Genomic DNA, 16,600 nt, shown 5'->3' with positions numbered 1-16,600 from the left:
GTTTTCTAAAAGAATGTGTCTCTTCAGAAGCAGCACTGTACTAATAGATATGTTTCACCTTTCTAAGCTAATCCGTATGCCACTTACCATATTGATTTGTACTTTATCTTTGTTTTCATAGACAGGTGTTACACTGAACTTCTCAAAAAGGCTAATATGACTTTTAAGCTGTGATGGACTAAGTAAAATAAGAAATCATCTGAGCAGATAATGTTAGATAATGACAAAATTGCCTGCTAATGTTGTAACATTAGCGATTTCTTGTAACTGGTTAAATCAGTAATTTAATTATTATTTAGAAGTACAGGAAGTACACTGAATGCAAAACATCGCTTCAGACAAGCACAAAGCTTCAGATTGTCATGCAAATGCTAACACTTAGACAATTGCTATTTATAAATGACATTCTTAATGAAGGAGTGATGTGGGCAAGTCTGCAATAAGCTGTCGAGACTTCATAGAAAGTGGTTACAGCTTGATTAGTAGTGTGCCTTGGCAGTACCTGCAAACAACTGTTCTTTCCACTCTGCTGGCTCGTACTCTATGCAGTTCATTTAGTAGCCTTTCAGGCTAGAAGTCTACCATTTATAGAAGTGTTTTTGTGAATTAAGTTGTCCATTAGGATGTGGGTTTAGTCTACAGGCTTCATTCATCTGGGGCTCTAAATAGCTGTGACACGATGACTTACGCCTACTACTCCAGATCTCATTTGTGACTGAATTTTTAAAATGTGATTGTACAAGGATGGCTTTCATCATTCTGTCCTGCGGCTCTTACAGCATGGCACTTGATTTCTAATGCTTCAGTTTAGGAAAGTGTAATTCATTTATTTTCTACTTTGTTTTTCTGGAGGAAGACATTTGGGTTAGAAGTCAGAAATGAAGATACTGTTATATCTACCATTAGCTCATTTGTAAAAATACTGTTGCATATTGAAATGTCTTATACAGAATTGCAGTCTTTACATGTTTTTAGGATGTTATGTGTACTCTGGGCTAACATCTCATAATGCAGAATGGTCTAAGTTTTCTCTCAGTAAAATTTACTAATACAAATCTTTCTCGACTTTGATTTCAGTTGCATTGCATGTGAGTGAGGTCCATGTTTACCTAAAGTTAAATTAGTTGGTTCTCCTATCTGTATATCAGATATTGGCCACAGAGTCTTTAACTAGAAGGTAGCCAACTTTCAGTGACAATTCAGTTACAAAATTGACATCTACTCTAAAAATGTATGTTTGCCTTGCTGGCATTAAGGATTTTATTTGCTTTCTTACTGAATTTGTGAGGCAAGCAGTGTGGTGTCATGTGTTACAAGCTAGTTGCTCAGCTGTTTTGTATGAGCAACAGCTTATTGTGATATGGTTATTTTACCAGGGGAGAGAAAAATCATCAGAATTCTACTTACAGGTATTCTGAATATTGTTTATGTGGAGCCCAAGCATTTTCCCTGTGTGCCTCTGCCACTATGTTGATAGCCTCCTGCTTTGCTTCAGCTACATGTCCCATCTTTGGGACCTGCAGTTCTCTAGCCCTTCACCCAGTAACTCTGCACCTTTTATATAGTCTGACTCCTTAGCCAAAGGAACGAGACTCGGAGTCTCCTTGTGTCACTGTCAGGGCTATGCAATCATCAAACATTATTTTCACGAAGGCAGTTATAGCCAATTCCTAATACTGTTCCTCTTAGTAATCCACTGTTGTGAAGTCTTTCTTTTTTGACCACCCGAATTTCTATCCTAACAAAAATGCTGATCAAAGCTTTCTGTCTCTGACACATAACACTGTCCAGACAAGTATCCTTCTTCCTTCTCTTCCTCCCCAGCATTCTTCTCTTGATTTACCATTTTTCCTCATTTATAGTCTTTTACCTGCTCTCATCTGCCTCAGCAGTTTGTTTCTAGTCTGTACATTTTCTGACAGTCTCTTCTGAAAACTACAGAGGTAAAGATAAAAAGCTTTAATTTTACTTTTTAAATCTGGCTTATGTCAGTCTGAGAAAAAACAGAAGACTTGGTTCCCTAATTTGTGAGCAAGGAAGGGCTGAAATATGACAAACAAGCCCCTGGTGAAAGTCTGCAAGCAAATGTCTTGCCGTGTAGTGTGAAAGACAAAACACCAGGGAGCTCAAATGTAGAAGAGAGTTTTGTGTTTTGTTGGTTTTGTTTTGTTTTATAATTAAATCTACAGAACATTGTCCTACATAACATAGGAGATGCAGAAAATTTATTTACTACTACTTTTACCTTATTTTTACATGAACACTTGAAACATTAACTGGATTGTTTGGAGTTTTCAGCTTTCCTCACAGCTTCTGTCTGTTTTGAAGCCTATTTCTGATATATGCATGCTATCATGACAGTTTGTCATTATAGGTGGATGCTTTCTGAATGGAGGGGTGTTCTGGTTTGTTTGGGTTTGTTTTGTTTTTTGAATACAGGTGTAACACTGGTAAATAATCTGCTGCTACTTCAACAGCAGATTCTAGAGCAGTGATTCTTGTTGCTTGGAGCCAGCTCTTATGAACGTGTTTCCTTTCTGTTATTGCCTGCAGTACTTGTAATCCATCCTTCCTTTTACTGAGAACTGCTGAACTTGGTAGCAGATGTCATGGACAATAATTCAATAACAGAGTTTTGTTTGCTAAACCTCACACATGTCATGAGACTTAACTGCCAACTTACACGTTTTTATTGGGCACTTAGTGCAAACCAGTTATTTCCTGAACTATCTGGTATTGCCAGTGTTCTGAAGGCTCATATTAAGAAGGATTATCTAACAAATCTTGCATACACAAATGTTGGAATATACATCTGGCTTAGGGCCTTTCCCCCAGCCCCTGTTAATGTTGTTTGACCCTAGCAAAGGGAGCAGCCAAAACTAAGTACTTACTACTTTTGAACTGATGTTCTGTGTTTATTCCTTTATGCAGTACGTATCTATATATACACACACATAACTTTATATATATAAATTTTTAACAGTGTGTAAACATATTAGGATAAGAATAAAGAGCACCTAAGACCGCACAACTCAGTGAAGGTTTGTTTCAACGCTGCAGTGAACAAGGTAGCCTCTAACCCTTGAATTCATTCACATATAGCAGTAGCTCTGGCATCTGTGGTGCTCTGCAAAGGAGAGAAGTTGGAGAAACTCCTGACTATACCTCTTGGTAGCTGTTTTCTTTTCTTCCTGCTAATATGAAGTTACATTGCTCTTCGTTATAAATAATTTGCATTAGGAGCTGTAATAGATAGTTACTTATGACATTTTTTTCCTCCTTCCTTGCTCTCTAGAATTGGGGATCTCTTCAGTGAATAACTTGCTGCTTAAAGAAGGGACTAGAGTAACTGAAGTTGTGAAATTCAGGTATGCAAATACTGTGAGTTTACTTTTCAGTTTAAATGTTGAGGTAAGCACGTATGACAGATCTATGAATATTCATTGTGATACCAAAGCCATCAAAGCATGATCTGGATTTTAACCTTAAGTAGAATGGATCTAGCTTCATGGCTCTTGTCATGAATTCTAAGCAGCACTTCAAGTGCCTCCCTGGTGATGAGCCCCTGATAAGTCCAGCAGAATTATAATATACAAATGTCCTTTGTGCTCATAATAAAAGCAGATTTATTAATATTCATAACTAATTCAGACTAACTTTGACAGGAGGTCCAAGTACTTTGTGACCCTCAATTAATGTAACGAATTATTTGTGACAGCATTAAATTGTCTTTTTGCCCCAGCAGACTCTGGTATTCATGGTATGTGCAGCCACATATACTTTATCTAGATTTCCTTCCCTAATTTTCTTACCAAAGTATATTCTTGATGGGTTTGCTAATTACTTTATGTCAATTTCACGTTCCTATTCCTTGGTTCTAAATAGATTTCCAATACCTAATTCTTCAATAAGATGACAAAACTCCTTTGGTGTTCTTTGTGTGATACCTTTCATGGCTTTAATAATTTAACTTGCGATTTAATATCATATGCTACTGCTTATCCTGGTTTGCTCAGCTTTGAAGGACCTATTCCAGCTTGACTGTACTACTTTCTAATTCCTATCAAGTACATGTGCTTTGGTGTGGTGTTAAATAATGTAGATGAATGGCCAGTGTTGTTAATCAGCTGAATTTGCCTCCAGCAAAATTCTGGGATAGATCTATTCCTATTTGACTTTAAGTGATACAATTGCGGTGCATTTATGTAGGGTTAATTTCTGGGGATTACATGAGTGCTGATGGAACAGTTAAACCCTGAAACTACTACTAGTTTCTGATGAGCTTAGTTTTGTACAGCGACTTTGATTTTAAAGCTTGTAAATTCTACTTTAATGTTTTCCTTTACTGGTTTATATTTTAATGTCTAAAAATCCAAATGAACCATGGAGGATTCTGTTAGGTAACAGTACTTTAGGAAATGTGCATAAAAATCTCTTACACATGCTGCTTCCTCAGAAAGAGGCGTAACTTGTGGAACACATTGCACAATTCTCTGCATTGAGAGCAAAGCCTGCAAAACATTATTTCACTTCTCAGGTACTGCATAATAAATACCTATTTTACCTTTGAGCACCAGTCATGAAGTATGTAATTCAAGTAGCAGTCAAACTTGATGCTTTACCTAAAAATACTCAAAGTATGCTGAATTTCATTCAAATACAGGCAATTGGCTAACATTACCTTGTCTATTTCCTTCTTTCTCATTCCCTTCCCCCATTTTCCTTTGACAACTCACACTCAAAGTGTTTTCAGTAGCACTGACAATACCAGACATGTTTGGGCTTATCCTTCATGTTGCGCACCTCCTTTCTGTGAACACACCTGGGGTTTTTTCAGCTCTGATTTCACTATTACTTGTAAAAATCTTTCTGTCAGAGAGCCTGGGGAAGGAAGAGTCTGCACATGAATTTACCCTGGAGAAGTACGTGACAAGGAGGTGGTTTTATTACTAGCATCTGAAACTGGAAGTGGCATCCCAAAGTGGAAGCAGGAGCTGCAGCCTCCCACACTGGCCCTGGGGTTTCTCCTCTGGCCCGCTGCCTGCTGCTGTGCCTCAGGAGCATCCCTGCACGGTTATATACTCGCCCTATGCAAAAAAGGATTCATGGCAGAATGAGAATGGGGTGTGGGAATGGGGAATCTCTGTCCTTGAGACTCTGTCAGGAGGGGGCAGAGAGAGAAGAAAGAAATGGTAGCCCAACTGGGTAATTTTAAAATAAACTACCAACTCCATAAAACCCCACAACCAAAAAGGGTGAGAAGAGAAGGCAGGCAGTTGGGTAGCAGATGTAGGGGAGATAAGGGCAGGTAAGAGATGGTGATGTCTGTCTGAAGAAGATGACTGAGAGGAAAAGAGGAGGAATATTTACTACCACAGGAGAATAAGGGCTGTACTGAAAGCAGCAGGAGGAGGGCATGGCATGGATGAAAGCTGCTGCACGTAGACCTAGTGGGGAAGAGACCAGACTTCTCCTGAAGCACTGGTGTCAGTCAGTGGTGATTCCCCCTGGAGCAGAGGGAGGCAGGGAGAAGGAGAACTCCACAGTATGAAAACATATGTATTTCATTCTTGTGCCAGAAACAAGTGAAGTGCAATGGGTGTTCCCAGCCTGTTGGCTGCCCTTTCTGTAAGTGCTCCAGGAGTGTCTGCAGGAAGCTTCAATCACAGGTCAGGAAATACAGCCTTCCTGACTTGCCTTGCTGACACCTATGAAATTGGTGAGCATAAAATCTCCACAAACATCTTGCAGTATGTTCTATTCCAGCCTGAAAAAAACATGCTTGAAGTGCTAATGTTTTTCTTGATTTAAGTGTTTTGAGGTTCAAACTGACAGGGTGTTAGACGGTGATGCAGGACAGTGCACCAAGGCCATTCCATGCTGCCTCTTTACCTAGAACCCCGCATGTTTTCCATCCCCTGTCCCTATGCAATTGTGTGGCTGGACTTTCATCTTCATTCACATAGCCAGTGTTTCATGTCACATGACTTTGACTACAAGGTGGGTGGATGTACTTCCAGTCATGTGAAGGAGAATGCATTAAGGCTTGTGGCTTTTCATCATAGTTACTATATTCCTCATCTGGTCTCATGATACTCTGAAACACATACTTTCCAACTCCTTAAAGCAAACCCATAGCAATCTGAAAAAAAGAAAAAAAATGTGTTTCCCTTAACTTTTCCATTCTAGTATTGCTACTTATCACTTAGTTCGCTAAAGGTCTAGAATACTGGAGTGGGGGAGAAAGTGGAAAAAAAATTCTTTTCCCTCTTCTGGGGGTAGTGAATTTTAGATAAATGCTTTTATACCAGTGAACGACTTGAGTTTGTCCAGGAAACCCTTTCTCCATTTACATCTAGCACTAAAAGCCTCGGCAACACTTCTGTAGTGAACTCTTGCAGCCAGAAGTCCTAGCCTAACATGTTAGCAGACTATTCACGTGTTGTGTTCATGTCTCGATTCTGCCACAGAAAAGCCTGCGTATGTTCAAAATGTGAAATATGTCTTTTCTATTACCTTGCTTTTGTAGTATATGGTTTTCAAATTTTGTTCATGGGCTGTCTTTTCTAAGTAAGATTTTCATGGATTTTAGTTTCCTTTATAAGGTAGTGTTTAGACTTCACCACACTTTCATCAATTCTGTATGACTCAATTTCCAATTTAATAATTGATTGATGAAGTTGGAGCAATGGCAAAAAGAGAAGCTTTAGTTCACTTATTTAATTGAAATGTGTATGTGCTGTTCACGTTAAGGACACAGCAAAAAAAAAAAATCATACAAAATGTTGGATTTTAACATTTTGTTTAATTAAGGTCTTTTAGTTTTCACTTTAGCTTAACCTCTACCTGCAACTTCGGAGTTTTGGTCATTGCGTTAATCCCGTGGAATAACTCTGAAGCAACAGAGGCCCAAAACTGTGCTCTTCTATTACTCCATTTCATTACTGCTGTCTCTTGCACCGTCTTTCTATCTGACTGTCCTTCCTTCATTTGTTAAACTTGGGTGAAATCACTGGGGGTGCACCTGGATTGTATAACTGATTCAGCTTCTTACACAGGTCTTCAAAACAGTTTTGTGTTTTCCCCTGAAACATTTTGTTTGTATTTTGAAGTAGAGCACAGCTGATCCAATTGAACGATATTAACACAGAAGTCCACAGTACAACTTTTGCTGTTGCTTTTCACAGTAAAGTGGAACACAAGGAATAGTCACTGAAACTTTGTGCCAATGGAGACCATAAACCAGAAGAAAGCTAGGAATCGCAGACCATCAATAAGAAAATTGCTGTCATGGAAGCCAACTTTCATTACATCTGTCTGTATGAAGAGAATAGTAAACAAAAAGTAGGATAGGAGAGTGTGTCAGGAATATTGGTTGATGTCTAAATTAGTTAAACTGGTCTGTCCTCCTTTGTGGGTAAGCCATCCTGCAGTGTAACGGGGAAGGGGAGAAAAGCATGAGGCCCACAAAGAAATGATGCTAGGAGGTACACCTGCATCATGTGTAGTTACTGTAGTTTGAAATATTGAATATATACACCCTGAGAGATATTTCATTTTTGAAGTTTTATATTTAGCCATGCTAACTAGCTATAGAATGTACTTTATAATGATATTTAAAGTATCTGTAACAGATTGGAAGTTCTGTTCTATAAGACTTTTTTTTCTTTCTGGAAGTACAGTCATATGCTGTAATCTTTTCCTTAAATTGACTAAGCTTATGTACAGTGTGAAATATGGCATCTTGAAAAACCTGTATGTGCTTCCTGCCCTCTAACACACACTGTACTTTGCAATCATTTTTTTGTTTTTATATGTGATTTTAGACAGGAAAAAAATATGCCATTTTGTAATTAAGGCACAAAGCCTAAGAAGCCTAAGAGTGTAACTCTGGCTTTTACCACCATGGATAATCACGTCTCCACAGAAAATTCCCCAAGCCCACCTGCTGCATTACGCATAGGACAAAATGCTCTCTGCAGTCAGAATGCCAAGGACAAACGTCCTGGGGCTACTTGAACGCTGGCATCCTGTTTCCTGGTAGAGCCCAGGCTGAGTGTTAATAGTCCTTGTCACAAATTGTTTAGTTCTTACTGTCTTCTGTACACCAGGTTTGTAGTTACCCTCCAATGTGCAATGCCTGTCCATTCAGAAAGGCTACCAGACGATGTGCGTGCACTATATTGTTAAATTAGATTGCTATAGGTATCAAACAACTAAGGACCCCTATTCTACAGCATGAAATTACTTGAGATACCTAAAATCTAGTAAGTTAGGTAGCTCGGAGGCAGAGAAGAGCTCATATGAAGTCTAAAAATCTGATCTTTGCAGTAGGCTGGATGCAAAAGTGAATGCAAGTGGAGCAGATCCGTTTCCCTTACCACGTCTAAATCTTGTTCTTGAATTTCGTGTGGAGCTTCTAACCATGGCAACTGCCCACATTCTTCAAAAGAAGGAAACGGATAATATTTTCTTCTACATAAATGATCTCGTATCAAGAAGGAAAGAGAAAGTAATGAACAGACTTTTGCTAATGGCCCAATTTAACTTTCAGGTTCATCTTTGCCACAGAACATACTTTTCCACTCAGATGTTGTCTTTTGAACCAACAGTTGCTACAGCACACTGAAAGACATAGAATGGTTTATTTTCTAGCTTTGTTTTTTAACATTATGTACAGCTTACTGGGTACTCCCTTAATAGGAAAAGCATTTTAAGCTATGTCTTTTGAAGGAGGGCTGTGTTCCTGTAAGCACTTATTCAGGACTTTGGCACATAGATTCAAAATACTGTCTTGAAAATCTTATTAACATTCAGCTTTGACCATGCAGATTTCACAGATGTCTTGCTTCCTTTCTGCAGTTTCACAGACACCCAGTCTGCATGTTTACTCATGTCCAGAATTGTTGTAGTTTGGTTGAGCCGTTTGGATGCTAGCCTGTGTCCAGGAGAGACTGATCTAGTTTCTTTGAATATGCTTCATTCAAATCATATTCTGTGACTTCATTTTCTTTTAAAAATATAATGAGCAAAGTAATTTCTTGCTGCTCCTACCTCCTTAAGCATGAGCTAGTAGCTGCAGCATTTTTCAAGAATCTGATTTCTTCTTTTGATTGAGGCAGTTCAAAAGCACAACTTCTGTTTCTGTATTGAAATGTATATCAGCCTTTAATCCTTCTAGTCTTTCTTGATTCCCAGTTACTAATCCTACTAGAAATAATGTTATCTATTATAGAGTAAGTTGGAGAGGAAGGGTAAGCAGGCCAGTATTTCCATTAATCTTGTTGCATAACAGATCCGTGCCCCTCTCTGGGTGGATTACGCATGACCAACCGTTCTTTTGAGGCTGGTTTGTTAGACTTCACTCCAAGTATTTGTCAACAGTTATTCTGTTAGTCAAGTTGGGTCAACCAACCTTAAGTATGAATCATGTTCAGAGGGTGAACTGCACACTGACTCACCTTGGTGCAGGAGTTTGAAGAACTGGAAGAATGGCCTCAAGCCATAACTTCTTTAAATCCCATTGACTGGCAGAAGAGGAATGCTGCTTTTGAATTGACTCAGGCAGGAAAATAGTGGTGGGGGAGTTTAACTAGGGGTTTTGTTTGCTTTTTAGTTAATGTGAGTGAATTAAAAAATTAGTGAATGCTAATGCCAGCCTAGCCCCTTTTTTTAAGAGTAGTCTTTTCAAGTTAGTGCCACTGTTGTTAGGGAAGATGCTTCTACTGTGGTGAGGTGGAAATGTGAAATACCTTCTCTTAGAGGAAGGCATGGGTGATAGTTATTTGCTATACACATATATGAAAAGCTTTTAATTTCTTTATGCAAAAGAGGGAGTGGAGGCATGGAGAAGCATTGTAATTAATTATTGGGAGGCGGGGGTGCCAGAGGAATTGTTTGATTTGTAAAACAGCAAGCCTAGTCTGTAGCTGAATAGCACCTGCTTCTCAAAAATCAGGAGTGGAGACTGCCGAGTACTTGGCACTTCTGAAAACCTGACTACCTAACTTTCAAGTTGTGTTGAGATGCTTCTAGCATAAGGCTCCTAACTTGAGATGCCACAAGAGACTGGAGTGCTGTTGTTACTGAATGTTTTCTGCCTTCTAATGGACTGTGACTGAACGAGTAAATGAAAAGCCACACTGTGATATCAATCTCTGTAGTCCCAGCTAGTTTTCAAGTGCAGATCCCCAGATTAGACTGTACACAGATGTTATTACTTGATTTATCTGTTGCAAAGAAAACAACTCATGGAAGATTGTTGAAATTTTTCATTGTTAACAGAGTTGCTATAGAAGAAAAATATGATTTAGTGTCAAAATTTCATTATTTACCTTCAGATAAGCCAGTCTAGAAAATTATTTTGTCAACAAGTGCTCTTATAAATACAATGGTTCCTCTGTTTCTGTACCCTCTTCTGCTCTCTATCTACCTCCTCGATATCTCCTGCACTATCTTTGCCTCTGGATATTTAGATATATTTCAGCAAAGCTTCTTATGCAGTGAGTTATCCGTTGTGGTATCATTACAAGTGCTTTTACTTCTCCTTTCTTTCATTTTTTATTTGTTTTCTCCCACTCGGTTCTTTTATATTGTATGTAAACCTCATGCCTGTGTCGCGAGTATAGTTTCTTTTGCTCTGCTCTGCCTTGCTTCTCCTCTTCCTCTCTCCTTCTCCCAATATAACACTATAACCTTTCCTCTTACCTTTCTGTCTCTTCCTGTTCCTTTCAGCTGCTTGTATCTCAGAATAGCTGTAGCAGTCATTACTGCTGTGGTGGTGCTGTTAGATCACCAGATTCACCAGAATTTGAATGCTGCTGGATAATGTTACATTATGAAGTACTTCATGGGGTGGCACAGGAGAAAACTCTAATTAATAACATTTTAGAAGCTGTGGGAAAAGTTGCTAGCTCTGCAGAAACTAACTGTAGTGCCATTTAAGGATGAGGGGCTTGGTACGCATTACTGATGTAGTAGTGGAGGCTCCTGGATGATCTTTGTTAACCTAATACATTGCATTGCTGTGGCTAGTAACCACTTGTAAATAGACATCAAATTCCCAGATTTAAAGCTTTGTTGCAGAAAAATCTGACTTTGTTATATGTCTGCAAACAAACTGTAACAAAACCATGTGCTTGTTCCAGTCTCTAGAGACTGATATACTTTCATTTCCGTATATATTTCACAAAGTCATGTAGCGTTTACTTACCGGAAGCTTCTACAGTAGAGTAACACTGCAGCTATTACCAACTTGGTAGTTCAAGGTGAACTCAAGTGTGGAAGTGGTTTTTTTGGTTTTTTTCACTGCATTTTTTTTTTCTTCAGATAGCTGAGAATCCTCTAGAAGGAAGATACATATATCCAGAAATAATAGGTTGTTTTGCAGAAACCAGTTATATTCTGAGGACATGTTCAATAACACAGCAGAAGAAGAAATGTCCATCACTTCAGAGGTCAAGAGCAGTAACTTCTCAGAAAAGCTTCTGAAAGGCTTTTCACTGTTTCATTGTTGTGCTATTAGTACTTGTACATTTTAGGAAGTACCTCATTTTTGAGATATTATGTTTTCAGTAGTACAGTAAAATGGGATATTCATCAAGAAATGGAAGAAAGTATTTTAGACCTTTGTTTTCAGAACTTCTGCAAAAATCCCACTTTGTCTCTTTCCTCATCAAAATACCAGTACAGAATTAATGAGTGAAAATTGATGACCAGTATGCACTGACTGTTACTACTGGTGCTACCAGTGCTGCCTAAATTTTGCAGCTTTCTAGGATGTTGGTATATTATAAAGGCAGTTAAATCAGCATTTGTTTTGAAATCTCAGTCTCAAGTTGAGGGTGATAGCTTTGTGCACATCTCACTAAAGCAATTGGAATGCTTGAGATACCTACCTACATATATATATAAAAAATATACTATACACACATACTACTTAATTTCAAATGTTCAAAAATGGATGTACTAGTGACATAAAAAGTAGACTCACTCTCTTTTGACAAAACTTAGCATTATTCACTACAGAAGAATTTCAGCACCACTATGTGGTGGTCTACTGCTCCTCTGACACTTACCTCTTTGTTCTTCTAGTTACTTCTGGCTTGTTTTGTGCCCAATGTGAAATACATGTGTTGTTTTACTGGTGTTTTTCCTTGGTTTCTAGCAAATGTATACTTTTAACATGGAAACTGAAGTTCTTCCTACCAGTTTTTCTACCATCCCACTTATGGAGCTATACAACAGGAGACAGAGAGGGGCATAAGCTCAGGCTAGGAAAAAGAGCTGTTGGAATCAAGTATTAAAATACATAATACTATAAATAAACATGGTATATGTACCTTTTTTTGATCTTGTTGTATACCTACTTTAAAAATTTATGAGATATTCACATGGAAGAAAGCCCACAATTGTAGGTTAAGGCATCACAAATTCTGGATTAGAAGAACAATTAACTTTCTGTTGCACTAGAAGTTTTCAAGTCATGGTTCTCAAATAATACCAGTTGTATTCTTCAGGATCTCTTTCTTTAAACTACTGACCACTCCTTCCCTCTCTCCCCCCAGGTTATAAAATGCTTTACACAGAACTGAGACAGTTAACTGTAAATGTGTTGCTTTTTTTCAAAATGTGAACTTTTAAAGACATTCCCTTACAGAAATTAGGCCTGTTCATGTCTGCCTTCCTTTTTGCCCATTCAGAAATAACGACATGGGGCTCAAAGACCTCAGCAGAAGTACCAAGAGCAAACACATTAGAGAACATCTAACCTGTTTCCCAGAAGGTTACCAGGAAATAGTCTAGACTGTCTGCAAATGTCCTGCATCAACACAGAGTTAAAAATATCATACTTCTGCCTATGGTCCTTCCAGTATTAGATCACAGGTGTCAGATCATGGGACAGGTAGCAGCCTTCTAGTTTCAGACTGTATCTGGAAGTTGTCATATGCTGACTCTTTGGGAGTGCGCTAAGTGCATAATCGTGCCAGGATGTTCTGGTAATCTTACGGGCAGCAAACATTGCAATTTCTATTGCCTTCTATGGAGGCTTGGGTCCCTCAGAGCTGGCACAAATCCCAGATGTTTCCTCCACCATTGCTAAAGAGACAGACCTTCAGGTACAGGACTGCTGATCTGATAACAAGTGAAAAACTAGTCTGACCTTTAGTTGAGGCCTGGAAAAACTGTGATTTCCTTTCTACCTCTTGCTGTGGAATAGTCTGACAACCTATGTGAGAATGCTTTTGCACTCCATGTACTCTCCGGATACGCTTATTAATGCAAAATTAATGATCACTTCGGGTTCCTTTCCATGAAATAAATCTTCTAAGTTTCCATTGTAAATGACTTATTTGCACATAGCCTCAAAAAAACATGTTTTATGAGGTGTTACGTGTTGATACTCAGGGTTCTCATGGAGAGTTCATTTCTTTCTCTTCTCTATTCATTTTCTGCTGTTCAACAATGAATTTTTTTGCCCTGAGGAAGAGGAGTCCAGAGTGAAAACCAATTATTTTTGCCTGTTTTCTTTCCTCTGACACTAGAGATGCTGAACAACTCCTTTACAGGAAATTGTTGACAATATACTGGCATTCAAGAGCAAGATGATATCAAGACCAGTCCAAGAAACAATTGGGGTTTAATTATTTTAATTTTTTTTTAAATTTATTTCTTTATTTTGCTAAATTTTCTGAATGGAAACAGTGCTCATATCCCTCTCTCCTTCACAAGTGGCACAACTGTGTAAAGATATGCATTGAATGAATCCAGCTGTTAATGCCAATAAAGATTTAAATTAAGGCCTGAGAAGGTAGTTCAGTGTCAATGAACTGTGCTTTAGATGAGAGCGTGGTGTGCCTGTTTGGTCATTGTGACCTTCTCTGTTCTGCATCTTCAATCTGTATGTCCCAGAGAAGGCCAGGACATTTAAACACAACTCTTTCTGGAAGATTAGCAGTATTAGGAGACTGTTCTTCCTAGTTTAAAAAAAAAAAAAAATCTCACTAGTTCTTAAGTCGAAGTGCAGTGTTGTCTTCCCATCAAGTTGTGAGTAAAGATGACTGGATCATAAATGAGGAGCTTCTGAAGACCCTTCCCTGGAGGGGAGGGTAGCAACCTGTGGTGGTGGCAGGCAGTTTAGTGAGAGCACAGGATCCCTTCTGCAGCTCTTCATATGTAAATGGTCACCACGGATTGGCAGGGGGTGTGTGCCTGCCTTCTTTCTGGTGGGGGAGAAGGGGGAACGCAGTGCCCGCTCAGAGGAGTGGATAATGAAACCCTTTGTGCCCCCCTCCAAAGACGTGTGCGCAGCTGCAACCCTAGCAACAAGGGCCTGGAGAAAAGAATGAGGGCAGCTTCCCAACGGAGCATGGCCATGTTTGAAGATGAGCAAATTAAACCGGTAGCATGTATTTAGAAGAACCTCTGTGTGTGTATGCCTGTTATTCTTTCTAGGAAATTTTTTCTTTTTTAATTTTAACCCTTAGACTGAAATCTGTCTATGTGGTTTTTAATACATAGATGAATCAATGGCTTATGACTTGCCGGTGGCTTTGTTACTCTTAACTGTATCTTGGTTTGGGCTTTAGGAGTGTCTCATATTGAACATAACGCTGTAAGTTCTTGTAACAAACAGTTAAAATCCTTGAATTATTTTTTTTGTGTGTGTGATTTTAGAGTCTTAACTTGATAGTGTATTTCCTGGACAATTTACAATGCTGTTTGATACAGCGCACAAGTCGTTGTCACCAGTTAAAGACCATGAAGGAATTCAGTTTGAGCTGATTTGTGTAGTGTAGATGCACAAAATCCTTGAAGAAGCAGTGGTTTGAGGAACTAATTTATTGTAAAAAATGTATATATATGTATATATATTCATAGACTATTTGCAAGATTTGCATTGGTGTTTCTAAGGTGGTTGTGCCTATTGTGACAGATGTTTTCTAGATAAATTAATGTGAACTGTGTCATTTGTAAGGTGCAGCAATCTATTTGCATGGGAAGTCCTGTGAATGAATTGGGATAATGCTACTGATGTGAATACAATAGGCTTCATTAATTACCCAGCTGTGGATAGTGATTCACCAGCCACAGTTCTGGCTGCACGTCTGGGAGAGAGGGGGCGTTTGTTTGAAGGAGAGACTGAATAATGAATACCTTAAACCAAATGATCTGTGGCTGAGTGGCAGACAAAGAGGTCTTTGGGGAAGTGACTGATTATCCTGCGTGAAAAGACCACAGCCGTATCTGGCCTTCATGCTGAACCTCGTGTGTGAGCCATCACCCCTTCGTTTCAGGGAGAAAAGGGGGAAATCAAATCCACTTAGGAAGCAAGTGCACCTTGCCAGTGAAGGTGCTGTTACTGCATCGTGCTCATCTAGTTACTGTAACAAAGAATGATGACATGGAAAGTTTGATTATTTTAGTTCTGTTTTCCAGTATTTTGAGAAATGCAGTGGCCATTTTTTGGCAAGATAGGTACAAATCTTGTTTTGTTTTCTCTTCCACTTTCTTCCCTCCTATATGCAGTCTGTTAACATCTGTGGTACAAGCTGATTCTAAGTCGGAGCCCAGAGCAAACGGAGCAGCAGATGCGATGATTCCTGTATGATCTCTGATCAGGCCAGTGTGCTGACCTGTGGCAACCACAAGTCAGGAGCACGTTCCCTTCCACTGACTCTTCTACACAGGCAGTAATGTCCTGCACAGGACCTGGGTGGAAAGCTAGAACAACATCATCTTAAACTGTTCAAGCAGGGTTTACTGGAGCTTGATTGTAGATGGGATGAGTTATTCATTTCTTGGCTTTCCTTTTTTTCTTTTGCCTCTTCCCTCACCTGTTCTATGTTCGGCTTGAGCAATTAAAGAGGACTGAAGGTGAAAGCTAGGAAGAATGTGTTCCCTCACTGGGTGTATTTGTTGACTTGCTGGAAAGTGCAAAGGGAATGGCCTGGCACCTGTAAAATACTTGGAAACACTTGAAGTCTCAAATTATAGAATTCTCAGTATTTTTGTGAGGGGTAGGAAAAATGAGGGAAATGTTTTGGGCTGGGGTAGGACTTCAGGCTGTACTAAAATGCTAGATTTAACAACTGTATTTTGTGCTCTTTGCAGAAGTTGCTAGTGAAAGCAGTTGCAAATTTAAAGAGTTTGACCTCTCCTTTAACAGTCCCTTTCTTTATTTCAGAAAGAGTAACCATAATGGGAAAAGATGTTAAAGAGCAACTGTAGCTTTTATCTAAATACATACTTCTTACACCTTAATCTTAGCTTTCAGATAAAAATTGTTATCCCAGGCAAAGGAATTGGTGTGTGGGTTTGGGTTTTTTTGTTTCCAAATACACACAGGATATCTGTCAGCAGATGCAAGGAAAACGTCCCCCACACGCTGAAAAGAAAAAAGGAACAGTTGTGTGGCATTGGAGGAGATAGGATCTCATTCAAAATAAGGAAAATTTGTATGGTAAACTGAATTGTCACTTTACAGCTGTTTGACAATTTAGTCAAAGTGCTTGCTGCTTGCTTTTCATTTGATGTACTTAAGTCAGTTCTACATGCAGACTTGATTGTACCCTCCAGCAAAACCCTAGTGACTCATCTC

The 16,600-nt window shown here is 38.9% G+C and overlaps 1 protein-coding gene across 8 annotated transcripts in view; it reads left to right on the top strand.

The window, feature by feature from the left end:
* CDC42SE2 (CDC42 small effector 2) overlaps positions 1-16,600 on the top strand; it is an 87,540-nt gene that overhangs the window by 11,984 nt on the left and 58,956 nt on the right. For 6 of the 8 annotated variants that reach the window (XM_054811012.1, XM_054811019.1, XM_054811013.1 and 3 more), the window contains exon 3: positions 3,296-3,368. The exons of the other annotated variants lie outside the window; for them this stretch is intronic. The gene's annotated coding sequence lies outside the window, so the exon portion shown is untranslated. The remainder of the gene's footprint in view (positions 1-3,295; positions 3,369-16,600) is intronic. 8 annotated transcript variants of the gene reach the window in all.

Source organism: Grus americana, chromosome Z (genome assembly GCF_028858705.1).
Source record: "Grus americana isolate bGruAme1 chromosome Z, bGruAme1.mat, whole genome shotgun sequence".
NCBI lineage: Eukaryota > Metazoa > Chordata > Aves > Gruiformes > Gruidae > Grus > Grus americana.
Note: the sequence above shows the minus strand (reverse complement) of the source record. Positions and strands in the feature narration are given on the sequence as shown.